Source organism: Oncorhynchus gorbuscha, linkage group LG16 (assembly GCF_021184085.1).
Source record: "Oncorhynchus gorbuscha isolate QuinsamMale2020 ecotype Even-year linkage group LG16, OgorEven_v1.0, whole genome shotgun sequence".
NCBI classification, from domain to species: domain Eukaryota; kingdom Metazoa; phylum Chordata; class Actinopteri; order Salmoniformes; family Salmonidae; genus Oncorhynchus; species Oncorhynchus gorbuscha.
The window spans coordinates 45852307-45865768 of NC_060188.1; the positions used below are offsets into that span (position 1 = coordinate 45852307).

Below are 13462 nucleotides of genomic sequence, written 5' to 3' on the forward strand. Positions count from 1 at the left end.
TGATTTTGCAAAAAAATATTCTATCGCAGAATCCTGGGGTGACTGGCTTACTAGACTCAAAGCGGGACTAAAACTGTAAATAAACCATCTCTAATGCGCTTTGGTTCGCCTGGAGATGTCCATCGTTCATAAACAAATCACTCAGTAAGCTATTTCTGACGAATCAGAATCTCATGCAAGCTGAGCCTCACATTCATAAAGTCATTCAAAGCTGAATGTTATCTCCCATGGTTATCTCTCTTTTCTAGACAAGGTGCATGCTAGTTTTTGCATTGCCCAGTCCCCTTTTTGGGTGGAGATTTAATTTACGGAGCAATGGAATAATATGAAAAATCCGCCCATCCAGGGCACTGGTGATGCAAAACTAACGTGGCCAAGGAAAGCAAGTCCAGCGCTCTCAACCAATCAGTATTTATAGCGGAAACAGAGAGCGTCTTGGCCTTTGGCTAGCCATACCTAGGTTTATGTCTCCAACCATGCTGTCAAAGGCACACGGCTAGGAAATAAGCTAGCATTTATTTCACTAGAAAGTTGCCAAATGCATGCCAGACAAAGCTTCTCTTGTGCGTTCTTCACGATTAAACAGTCACCGTGGGTGACTCGGGAATTTAAAGAGCGCCTCAACCAGAAAAAAAAAACAAGTGTTTAAATCATGTGGCACTAAAGAGGAAAGGAGGCAACATCAAAATCCTACTACGGCAAAGGGAGGCTTACTGGATATCGTATCTAAAACATTGATCCCTTGTGGTCAGAATATTGACTGATCTCATGCCCTTCTTATGAACAAATCTTTATTTTATGAACAAGTCTTATAAATTGATATATTCTTTCTACAGCTTATTAGCGTACAACTAATATGTTCCCCCTGTTGATGATGCTCATTATACATTAAGGTTGAACCAAAAGATTACATGTAACAAATATGAAATGAAATATGAAACAATTGTGAAATTGAATTAAACAATGAATGTTGATGCTAATATGATGTACAATATTCAATTGTTTCTATATGATAACAATAGCGTAATATATTTAATATGCCATAAACTTTTTTCTATTTTTTTAGTTTCACTAATTCATTTTAATTAACTTAATAATTATGACACACCCCTCACTAGTGTCATTGTTTGCACTAATTGCACTGTTTGTCTCCATAACCTGTTTCAAGTATTCATGATATTACCCTGAGAAAGGCACAGTGATGCAAAACGTTGGTAAATACCCATTAACTTGTTGGGGAGTTTATACATGGAGTGTGCGACTTTCTTTATTTTGATAGTTAAAAGTTTATTCGCCTTTAGTCAGCACCTCCAGATAAACACATTTTTCTGGGTGTGCGCCTGCTCATGTTTTTTAATCTAGTAAAGAGGAAAGGAAAAATGTTCAGAAGAGACTCAAAAGCAAGATCAAGGAGTGTAAGGCAGCCAACAAAGACAAATTAGACAATGTTTTAAAGACAATGACAGTAGGAAAGTCTGGCAAACCATCACAGGTTACAAACCAAAGAGACATTATGACTGTCGATTAATGACCTCGTCTTTGCAAATGTTTTGAACCATTTCTATTGAAGGTTTGACATGGGTGATTTTACATCGAAGCATAAATGGCCATGGACAGTGTAGACAGCATACCAGCTGTTGATATACAAATCCCTGTGATGACGTCAAGCAACACTTTCAACACGTCATCCCAAGAAAATCATACGGTCCAGACAGCTTCAGCAGGAAGGCACTCTGGACATGCACAAACCAGCTTGCACTACCGTTCCAGAAGCTATTCCAGCTGTCACTGGACAGCGGGAAAATTCCAGACTTATGGAAAAAGTTTCTGATTGTCCCAGTACCTAAAAACACCAGGCCAAAAGAAAATAACGACTTACGCACTGTAGCCCTGACATCTGTAACTATGAAAACAAAAAAAAAACAGTATTTCTGGTGTCTCATCCCAACTAGATCCAAACCAATTTGAATACCGCGCCTCCAGGCGTGTTGATGATGAGTTACTGGGCATGCTGAACATCATATACGAACACTTAGAACAGGCAAATAGCCTAGTGAAAATTGTATTCATTGACTTCAGTGGTGGACAAGCTGGTGAATTTGGGTGTCAACTATTGTAAAGTGGCTGTTCCACTGGATGTCATAAGGTGAATGCACCAATTTGTAAGTCGCTCTGGATAAGAGCGTCTGCTAAATGACTTAAACGTAAATGTAAACTCTCTACTGATCAAGCGGATCAACAGTTTCCTTGTGAATTGTACCTAACAAGTGGGGATGGCAGTGTTGAACTTCACATCTCGAACGGTGAATACGGGAGCATCACAAGGGTGGATCCTGTACACACTGTGAACGAACGATGGTCAAGCCTCTGAGCCAGCCCACACATTCTTTAAATATGTAGATGACACCGCTCTTGTGGGTTTTTCCACCCAGACCAAGGTTTTGACAGAGAAACTGTCAAATTCGTCCAGTGGTACGCAATTAGTCCAGTGGTGCGCAGATAACTTTCTTGAAATAAACGTTAAGAAAACAAGAGATTGAAATGGATTTTTAGAAGGAATGAAACTGCACTATCCCCTACGAAGTTCAATTGGGAATCCGTCAATAGAGTGACCACGTATAGATATCTGGGAATCGAAATAGACTAACTGGAATTCAATGACTGTATTCTTGCAAAGAGAAAGAAACTGCCACATTCAATGTTTTTTTTTTACGCAAACTGAACCATTTTAATGTTGATTGCCATATCCTAGAACTTTTATAAATATGTCCTGCAGAGTGCGCTGTCCTTTGGTCTGACATGAGTCTTTGGAAACATACGAGCACAAGACCATGTCAAGCTTCAGCGCTTGATCAAGACGGTGGGAAGGATAATTGATATAGACCAATAATCAGCCACCAGTCTGTACACAAAACCTATTCTCCAAAAACGTGAAAGCATTTTACAGGACAGTACCCATTCCCTTCACTCAAAACTCAGTCGCAGCAGCCATAAAAGTGGAAAGAGACTTCTTTAAGACCACCAGTGGCGCTTTTATAGCTCAATCTAATTCGTGCTGATAAAAAGAAATCCATAGCTCTTACGGACACATGCTCAAACTCACACACTTTTGACAGACTGCAAATTAACAAGATATCAAAGTGTCACCAACATAAACAATAGGCCTATAGCAAATGTAGCATATGGCACACATTTTTCAAATGCAAATAGCACTTTTCGGTAGTGCTCAATTCCTGAGAGCAGCATTTATTTTTAATCTCGAAGCATTGAGCCCAATCAGTGCTCCATGACAACAAAATAAATAAACAACAGTCTAGTAACAGAGTTGGCTAGTCCTTAGTTTTTGTGGTATGCTCATGTAAAACAATTTGGCTAATCTATATTTCCATATTTCCTAGTCACTTGAAGATCCAGGGGTATTAAATATATTGGAATGACTGACAATCTGACACTTGTTTTTTTAAATGTAAAGCCTAATCATATTATTATCTGTAGTAGAAAGGGATGGGTATGAAGAAGCCTGCATAACCAATCCAACAAGAAACATGAAACATCCATTTATGGCCATCTATGTAAACTCTAACATGGACTTATCCTGCAATATGTCATTCAATTGGTTATATTCATTTTGGCTCTTCTAATGCTTCTTATTAAGCAAGTTGACATTTATTGAGATTAGTCTTGTCCTTCAAGCAGAACCGAGCGATTTCCGCTAGATGGGACAAAATTGGATATATTGTAAAAATGTATGAAATCAAAATACAAAATACAAAGCGAAACCAGGCTACCTAAATACGGTTCCCAATCAGAGACAACGAGAATCACCTGACTCTGATTGAGAAGGGCCTCAGGCAGCCAAGCCCATACAACACCCCTACTCAGCCGCAATCCCAATAATACAAAAACCCCAATACGAAATACAACAACATAAACCCATGTCACACCCTGGCCTGACCAAATATATAACGAAAACACAAAATACAATGACCAAGGCGTGACAGAACCCCCCCCCCCCTAAGGTGCGGACTCCCGGACGCACCTCAAAACCATAGGGAGTGTCCGGGTGGGCGTCTGTCCATGGTGGCGGTTCCGGCTCGGGACGTGGACCCCACTCCATTAATGTCCTAGTTCCTCCCCTTCGCGTCCTGGGATAATCCACCCTCGCCGCCGACCATGGCCTAATAGTCCTCACTCAGAACCCCACAGAACTGAGGAGCAGCTCGGGACTGAGGGGCATCTCGGGTCTGAGGGGCATCTCGGGTCTGAGGGGCATCTCGGGTCTGAGGGGCATCTCGGGACTGAGGGGCATCTCGGGACTGAGGGGCATCTCGGGACTGAGGGGCAGCCCGGAACTGAGGGGCAGCCCGGAACTGAGGGGCAGCCCGGAACTGAGTGGTAGCCCGGAACTGAGGGGTAGCCCGGAACTGAGAGAAAGCCCAGTACTGAGAGGAAGCCCATTACTGAGAGGAAGCCCAGTACTGAGATGAAGCTCAGGCAGGTAGTAGGCTCCGGTAGATCCTGGCTGGCTGGCGGAACTGGAAGATTCTGGTTGACTAGCAGATCTGGAAGATTCTGGTTGACTGGCAGATCTGGAAGAGACTGGTTGTCTGGCAGATCTAGAAGATCATGGCTGACTGGCGGATCTAGCTGCTCTATGCAGACTGACAGCTCCTTGCAGACTGACAGCTCTGACTGCTCCATGCAGGCTGGCAGCACCTTGCAGACTGGCAGCTCCTTGCAGACTAGCAGCTCCTTGCAGACTGGCAGCTCCTTGCAGACTAGCAGCTCCTTGCAGACTAGCAGCTCCTTGCAGACTGGCAGCTCTGGCTGCTTTATGCAGACTGACAGCTCTGGCTGCTTCATGCAGACTGACAGCACCTTGCAGACTGGCGGCGCTGGGCAGACTGGCGGCGCTGGGCAGACTGGCGGCGCTGGGCAGGCGGGAGACTCCGGCAGCGCAGTAGAGGAGAAAGGCTCTGGCTGCGCTAAACAGGTGGGAGACTCCAGCAGCGCAGGAGAGGAGAAAGACGCTGGCTGCGCTGAACAGGCGGGGCGCACTGAAGGCCTGGTGCGTGGTGCTGGAACTGGTGCTACAGGATTGAGGACACGCACAGGAAGCCTGGTGTGGGGAGCTGCTACCGGAGGACTAGTGTGTGGAGGTGGCTCTGGATAGACCGGACCGTGCAGGCGCACTGGAGCTCTTGAGCACCGAGCCTGCCCAAGCTTACCTGGCTCGATGCCCACTCTAGCCCGGCCAATAGGAAGGGCTGGTATGTGCCGCACCGGGCTATGCACCCGCACTGGAAACACCGTGCGCTCCATAGCATAACACGGTGTCTGCCCGGTCTCTCTAGCCCAACGGTGAGCACAGGGAGTTTGCGCAGGTCTCCTACCTGGCATAGCCATGCTCCCTTTTAGCCCCTCCCCAATCATTTTTTGGGGCTGCTTTTCGGGCTTCCTTGCCAACCGTGCTCCCTCGTATCGTCGGCTCCTATCTCCGGCTGCCTCTGCTCTCCTTAGTGCCTCCACCTGTTCCCATGGGAGGCGATCTCTTCTGGCCAATATCTCCTCCCAAGTGTAACAACCTTTACCATCCAACACGTCTTCCCATGTCCATTCTCCGAATAATTCATCCTCCTTTTGCTGCTCCAGCTGTCGCTGCCTGTTTATACCAGCGCCTCTCCTCTTTATCCGGCGTGTCTTTTTTTGACTCCATTCGCCTATAGCCCTCTTCGCACTGTTCCAGCGAATCCCAGGCGGGCTCCTGCACTCTCTCTGGGTCGGCCGCCCACCTGTCGATTTCTTCCCACGTCGTATACTCCATGCCTCTGCTATCCATAACGTCCTCCTTTTTCTGCTCCAGGTGTCGCTGCCTGTTAACACGCTGCTCGGTCCGAGTGTGGTGGGTGATTCTGTAACGGCGTTCTTCGTTTGTAGAATGAGAGTCGGAAAATTTATGAAATCAGACACTTGCTTTTTGATCTTAATTTAAAGTTAGGCCTTAGGGTTAGCAGTGTGGTTAGGGTTAAGGATGGGTTTAAAATCAGATGTTATGACTGTGGCTGTGCCAGCTAGTGGCCAATCTGCAGAGCTGCCTCCAAAACAATATTTGTGATGAAAATCACTAACCTTAAAGGGAAAGTAATTGAAAACTTTATTATCCCACCAGGTGGAAATTCATTTGCTTGTGTGCTTAAAAAGACAGTATATAAAAACGCAATCAAATTAATTTGAAAGTGTAATAGCCTACATATTTACAGTGAAAGTACAATATGCTGTACACTCACGTGACCAATAGACTATCCATTGTGTATATCAGTTGAAGTCGGAAGTGTACATACACTTAGGTTGGAGTCATTAAAACTAGTTTTTCAACCACTCCACAAATTTCTTGTTTACAAACTATAGTTTTGGCAAGCTGGGTAGGACATCTACTTTGTGCATGACACAAGTAATTTTTCCAACAATTGTTTACAGACAGATTATTTCACTTATAATTGTAACGGCGTTCTTCGTTTGTAGAATGAGAGTCGGACCGAAATGCAGCGTAGTGGTTACTCATGTCTTTAATGAAAGGAAAAAAGCGATACATGAAATAACTATACAAATACGAAAACAACAAACGGAATGTGAAACCTATTACAGCCTATCTGGTGAAACTACACAGAGACAGGAACAATCACCCACAAAATACAAAGCGAATCCAGGCTACCTAAATACGGTTCCCAATCAGAGACAACGAGAATCACCTGACTCTGATTGAGAAGCGCCTCAGGCAGCCAAGCCCATACAACACCCCTACTCAGCCGCAATCCCAATAATACAAAAACCCCAATATGAAATACAACAACATAAACCCATGTCACACCCTGGCCTGACCAAATATATAACGAAAACACAAAATACAATGACCAAGGCGTGACAATAATTCACTGTATCACAATTCCAGTGGGTCAGAAGTTTACATACACTAAGTTGACTGTGCCTTTAAACAGCTTGGAAAATTCCAGAAAATTATGTCATGGCTTTAGAAGCTTCTGATAGGCTAATTGACATAATGTGAGTCAATTGGAGGTGTACCTGTGGATATATTTCAAGGCCTACCTTCAAACTCAGTGCCTCTTTGCTTGACATTATGGGAAAATCAAAACAAATCAGCCAAGTCTGGTTCATCCTTGGGAGCAATTTCCAAATGCCTGAAGGTACCACGTTCATCTGTACAGACCTTGTGAAGATGCTGGAGGAAACAGGTACAAGAGTATCTATATCCACAGTAAAACGAGTCCTATATCGACATAACCTGAAAGGACCCACAGCGAGAAAGAAGCCACTGCTCCAAAACTGCCATAAAATAAATCATGGGGACAAAGATCATACTTTTTGGAGAAATGTCCCCTAGTCTGATGAAACAAATATAGAACTGTTTGGCCATAATGACCATCGTTATTTTTGGAGGAAAAAGGGGGAGTCTTGCAAACCGAAGAACACCCTCCCAACTGTGTAGCATGGGGGTGGCAGCATCATGTTGTCGGGGTGCTTTGTTGCAGGAGGGACTGGTGCACTTTTCAAAATAGATGGCATCATTAGGCAGGACAATTATGTGGATATATTGAAGCAACATCTCAAGACATCAGTCAGGAAGTTAAAGTTTGGTCGCAAATGGGTCTTCCAAATGGACAATGACCCCAAGCATACTTCCAAAGTTGTGGCAAAATGGCTTAAGGACAACAGAGTCAAGGTATTGGAGTGGCCATCACAAAGCCCTGACCTCAGTCCTATAGAAAACAGAAAAAGCGTGTGCGAGCCAGGAGGCCTACAAACCTGACTCAGTTACACCAGCTCTGTCAGGAGGAATGGACCAAAATTCACCCAACTTATTGTGGGAAGCTTGTGGAAGGCTACCCAAAACATTTGACCCAAGTGAAACAATTTAAAGGCAATGCTACCAAATTCTAACTGAGTGTATGTAAACGTCTGACCAACTGGGAATGTGATGAAAGAAGTTTATATCAATTAGTATTTGGTAGCATTGCCTTCAAATTGTGATGAATGAAATAAAAGCTGAAATAAATCATTTTCTCTACTAATATTCGGACATTTCACATCCTTAAAATAAAGTGGTGATCCTCACACGGATCCCAAACTGGCTGCGCGCGTGCGCCATCATGTGCTATCGTGCATAAATGTATTTTGCCCCCCCCACACCAAAAGCGATCACGACACGCGGGTTAAAATATCAAAACTAACACTGAACCAATGACATTAATTTGGGGATAATGTCGAAAATGATTAAACATGGATGGCTCGTAATGGATGGCTTGAACATGGATGGCTCGTAGCTCGTAATATTAGCTTGAACCTGCAAACTAACGTTCATTTGTCCTATTTAGCTAGCTTGCTGTTGCAAGCTAATTTGTCCTGGGATATAAACATTGAGTTGTTATTTTACCTGAAATGCACAAGGACCTCTACTCCAACTAATACACACATAAAACGGCCATCCGAATCGTTTCTAGTCATCTCTCCTCCTTCCATGCTTTTTCATCGTTTAGCTTATATGGAGATCGCAACTAAACTTTCATTGTATTACCACGACTACCGGAAAAACAGTTAATCTTTCATTCACCCATGTGGGTATAACCAATGAGGTTACCTGCTTCTATAAACCAATGAGGAGATGGGAGAGGTAGGACTTGCAGCGCGATCTGCGTCAGAAATATGAATGAGTTCTATTCTAGCCCTTGGTGTCACAGACACCAATTGGCGCGAATAAAAAGGATTTCTACATTTATTTTGCGACACTCGTCCGGTCTGGTTAGCATGTAACTGACCTAAGACAGGGAATTTTTACTCTGATTAAATGTCAGGAATTGTGAAAACTGAGTTTAAATGTAGTTGGCTAAGGTGTATGTAAATGTCTGACTTCAACTGTATGTACACACACACTAAAGTTAATAAATATGGGGTCACTTAGAAAAAAGAAAGAAAAAAAACATTTTTTTGTCCATTTAAAATAGCATCAAATTGATTAATTAGAAATACAATGTAGACATTGTTAATGTTGTAAATGACTATTGTAGCTGGAAACGGCTGATAAAAAAAGAAGGAATATATATAGAGGCGCATTATCAGCAACCATCACTTCTGTGTTTCAATGGGACGTTATGTTAGCTAATCCAAGTTTATAATTTTAAAAGGATAGTTGATCATTAGAAAACCCGTTTGCAATTATGTTAGCACAGCTGAAAACTGTTATTCTGATTAAAGAAGCAATTAAACTGGCCTTTAGACTAGTTGAGTATCTGGAGCTTCATCATTTGTGGGTTTGATTACAGGCCCAAATGGCCAGAAACAAAGATCTTTCTTCCGAAACCTGTCAGTCTAAAATACCAGCCTCAAAGTCAACAGTGAAGAGGCGACTCCGGGATGCTGTCCTTCTAGGCAGTCTGAAGGGGAAAACATACATAATCCATGTCTCAATTTTCTCAAGGCTTAAAAATCCTTCTTTAAGCTGTCTCCTCCCCTTCATCTACACTGACTGAAGTGGATTTAACAAGTGACATCAATAAGGGATCATAGCTGTAACCTGCTCAGTCTGTCAAGGAAAGAGCAGGTGTTCTTGATGTTTTCTACTCTCGGTGTATATCACTTGTAGACTAGCACAGGAAAGCAGCGCCACAGATGAAAGGGGAAACTAGTGATCAAACCTGAGTTAGTTAGTCGCTTATCTTTGGTAGAGCATGCGCGGCTTGCCTTGCTACCTCCGACAGTCAAACAAACTGAGATTGAGATTTTTTGTTCATGAAACTAATACAAAGTAATTTAACTAATAATAATGCAGTACTTTCCACACAAAGAAATATTGTAAAGTAACACTTTACTTTTGTTAAATGTGACGAGTAATATATTACTTTTCCAAGTAACTATTTCCAACACGGGTGATGATGATGGGAATTAGCCATAAAAGCCGTTGGGCCGTGCAAGGACAGTGGTGACAGTGTGGCTACCTCCAAAATAGCACAATATTCCCTATATAGTGCACTTGAGTGTGAGCATGTCATGTGCAGTGAAAAGGGGCATTTGAATTGGCACCATATCCCCTATATAGTGCACTACATAGGGAATAGGTTGTCATTATACAGATGTAGGATCTTAAATTGATCACTCTTTTGTTGATGAGAATGTTTTTGCACAGCAGGAAATGCAAACTTGTAGTGTATTCAAGATTTAAAAAGGCTTCTAAGGTTTGTAATTTCCACTTCAAAATATATCAAGCCCTACAAAAAAAATCCATTAATTATAATCCTCATAATAATTCACATTTCCTGTTGGTGCAAGACTATTTTCCTGCTGTAAATAACTGGCTCAAATTAAGATCCTAGATCTGTAGTTGCATGCTGTCACGGTCACTGCAGACTACACACTCACACCAGCCAAATCAGCAGCACCCACTCTATGACTCAACCAGGGAAATGTCCTAATTTTTCATCCCAATGAGTCTGCAGATGTTGATGAGTCATGCAATGACAGGGCTCTTGACTGAATTAAGAGAAAAGCAACTGCATATCTGTCAGACATATTCATCTGGTAGATATGGAAGTTGACAACATATAGGGCTTGTTTACCAGCCATTTTAAGCCTAATCCAAGACTAAAAAGCATTCTCAATGGTGATTATCCACTGAAATAATGTTATTGTAGTAGTGTGTGCTGTACATCATTGGAACTGACTGACACACACAAACACACACTTGCAGGAAAGCATATCTAATGTGCTCTGGTTCGCCCCGGGGTGTGCTTTGAGTGATTCTCCATTGAAATAGTTGTTTTAGTCCAGGACTAAAAAGTATCTGTGTCTGGGGTTGTTCCATGTCATTTATATATATATATATTTACCTTTATTTAAAATTTCAGCAAGCCATGATACCCACCATCTCAGATTGTTCTGAAATCGGTTCTGTAGTTAAAAACAGATAAGATAAGTATTACGGAAACATTTTGTTGAGATATAATTTGATCTCTGAGAAATTAAGCTAATTGATTGCACCCAAATTGGCCATTTTAATTGATAGCATACAATAATTATTAATAATATAATATTCAATTATAGTACCTAACATCCAAAGTTTTTTTTAACAATGAGTAAGACAAAGAATGTCATCTCCCGTCTGGATTACTGCAACTCGCTGTTGGCTGGGCTCCCTGCCTGTGCCATTAAACCCCTACAACTCATCCAGAACGCCGCAGCCCGTCTGGTGTTCAACCTTCCCAAGTTCTCTCACGTCACCCCGCTCCTCCGCTCTCTCCACTGGCTTCCAGTTGAAGCTCGCATCCGCTACTAGACCATGGTGCTTGCCTACGGAGCTGTGAGGGGAACGGCACCTCAGTACCTCCAGGCTCTGATCAGGCCCTACACCCAAACAAGGGCACTGTGTCCATCCACCTCTGGCCTGCTCGCCTCCCTACCACTGAGGAAGTACAGTTCCCGCTCAGCCCAGTCAAAACTGTTCGCTGCTCTGGCCCCCCCAATGGTGGAACAAACTCCCTCACGACGCCAGGACAGCGGAGTCAATCACCACCTTCCGGAGACACCTGAAACCCCACCTCTTTAAGGAATACCTAGGATAGGATAAGTAATCCTTCTCACCCCCCCCCCCCCTTTAAGATTTAGATGCACTATTGTAAAGTGACTGTTCCACTGGATGTCATAAGGTGAATGCACCAATTTGTAAGTCGCTCTGGATAAGAGCATCTGCTAAATGACTTAAATGTTAAATGTAAATGTAAGAAATGGACAAAAGCCAACCACAGACCCTCCACACCCCACACCAATACCACCCCAACAACCAGTATATACAGTGCATTCGGAAAGTATTCAGACCCCTTCACTTTTTCCACATTTTGCTACATTAACACCTTATAATAACATGTATTAAATAAATAAAAATCCTCATCAATCTACACACAATACCCCATAATGACAAAGTGAAAACAGGTTTTTATTATTAACAAAAGCATTCAGACTATTTGCTATGAGACTCGAAATTGAGCTCAGGTGAATCCTATTTCCATTGATCATCCTTGAGATATTTCTACAGCTTGTTTTGAGAACACCTGTTGTAATTTAAATTGATTGGACACAATTTGGAAAGGCACACACCTGTCTATATAAGGTCCCATGGTTGACAGTGCATGTCAGAGCAAAAACTAAGCCGTGATGTCAAAGGAATTGTCCTTAGAGTACTGAGACAGGATTGTGTTGAGGCACAGATCTGGGCAGGGTTACCAAAACATTTCTGCAGCATTGAAAGTCTCCAAGAACACAGTGGCTTCCATCATTCCTAAATGGAAGAATTTAAGAACCACCAAGACTCTTCCTAGAGCTGGCCACCCTGCCAAACTGAACAATCAGGAGAGAAGGGCCTTGGTCAGGGAGGTTATCAAGAACCTGATGGTCACTTTGACAGAGCTCCAGAGTTCCTCTGTGGAGATGGGAGAACCTTCCAGAAGGACAACCATCTCTGCAGCAATCCACCAATCGGGTCTTTATGGTAGTGGCCAGACGGAAGCCGCTCCTCAGTAAAAGGCACGACAGCCCACTTGGAGTTTGCCAGAAGGCACCTAAAGGACTCTCAGACCATGAGAAACAAGATTCTCTGGTCTACGGTGAAGCATGGCGGTGGCAGCATCATGCTGTGGGGATGTTTTTCAGCGGCAGGGACTGGGAGACTAGTTACAATTGAGGCAAAGATGAACGGAGCAAAGTACAGAGAGATCCTTAATAAAAACCTGCTCCAGAGCGCTCAGGACTTCAGACAGAGGCGAAGGTTCACCTTCCAACAGGACAACGAACTTAAGCACACATGCAAGACACCACAGGAGTGACTTCGTGACAGGTCTCTGAATTTCCTTGAATGGCCCAGCCAGAGCCTGGACTTGAACCCGATCGAACATCTCTGGAGAGATGTGAAAATACTTTAAAAAAATCCTAATAGCAGGAACATCACCATGTAGTGGTCAGAACCTGGTAACATTAGGATGTTGGATGGGACACACCAAATTCAGTGAGAATACATAACATAATTCAGCGTCACAGCTCCATACTACTTTTCAGATAGATAGATTTTGAAAATGTGTAACTCATTGTTAGAAAAAGGTTTGGTCTTTTTATAAGAATCCTATAAATTAAAAGTGATGATTTGGGTGCAATCAATTAGCTTAATTCAGAGATCACATTATATTTCATCAAAATAATGTTGCAGGAATGCTAATCTTATATGTTCCTAACAACAGAAACAATTTCAGAACAATCTGAGATGGCGGCTGTCGAAAATCTTCTTTCTTGTGCTTTTTATTAAGGTGGAACGACCCTCTGGGAAACTGCCCCTTATAGTGTAATCTACAGACTTCACAAAGAAATCTACTCAACTTGACAAATAAAACATGATTCATCCATCAATGTT

At 42.8% G+C, this 13462-nt stretch overlaps 1 protein-coding gene across 5 annotated transcripts in view; it reads left to right on the forward strand.

The window, feature by feature from the left end:
• LOC124000103 (CAP-Gly domain-containing linker protein 2-like) overlaps positions 1 to 13462 on the forward strand; it is a 76839-nt gene that overhangs the window by 50159 nt on the left and 13218 nt on the right. The window lies entirely within an intron of this gene.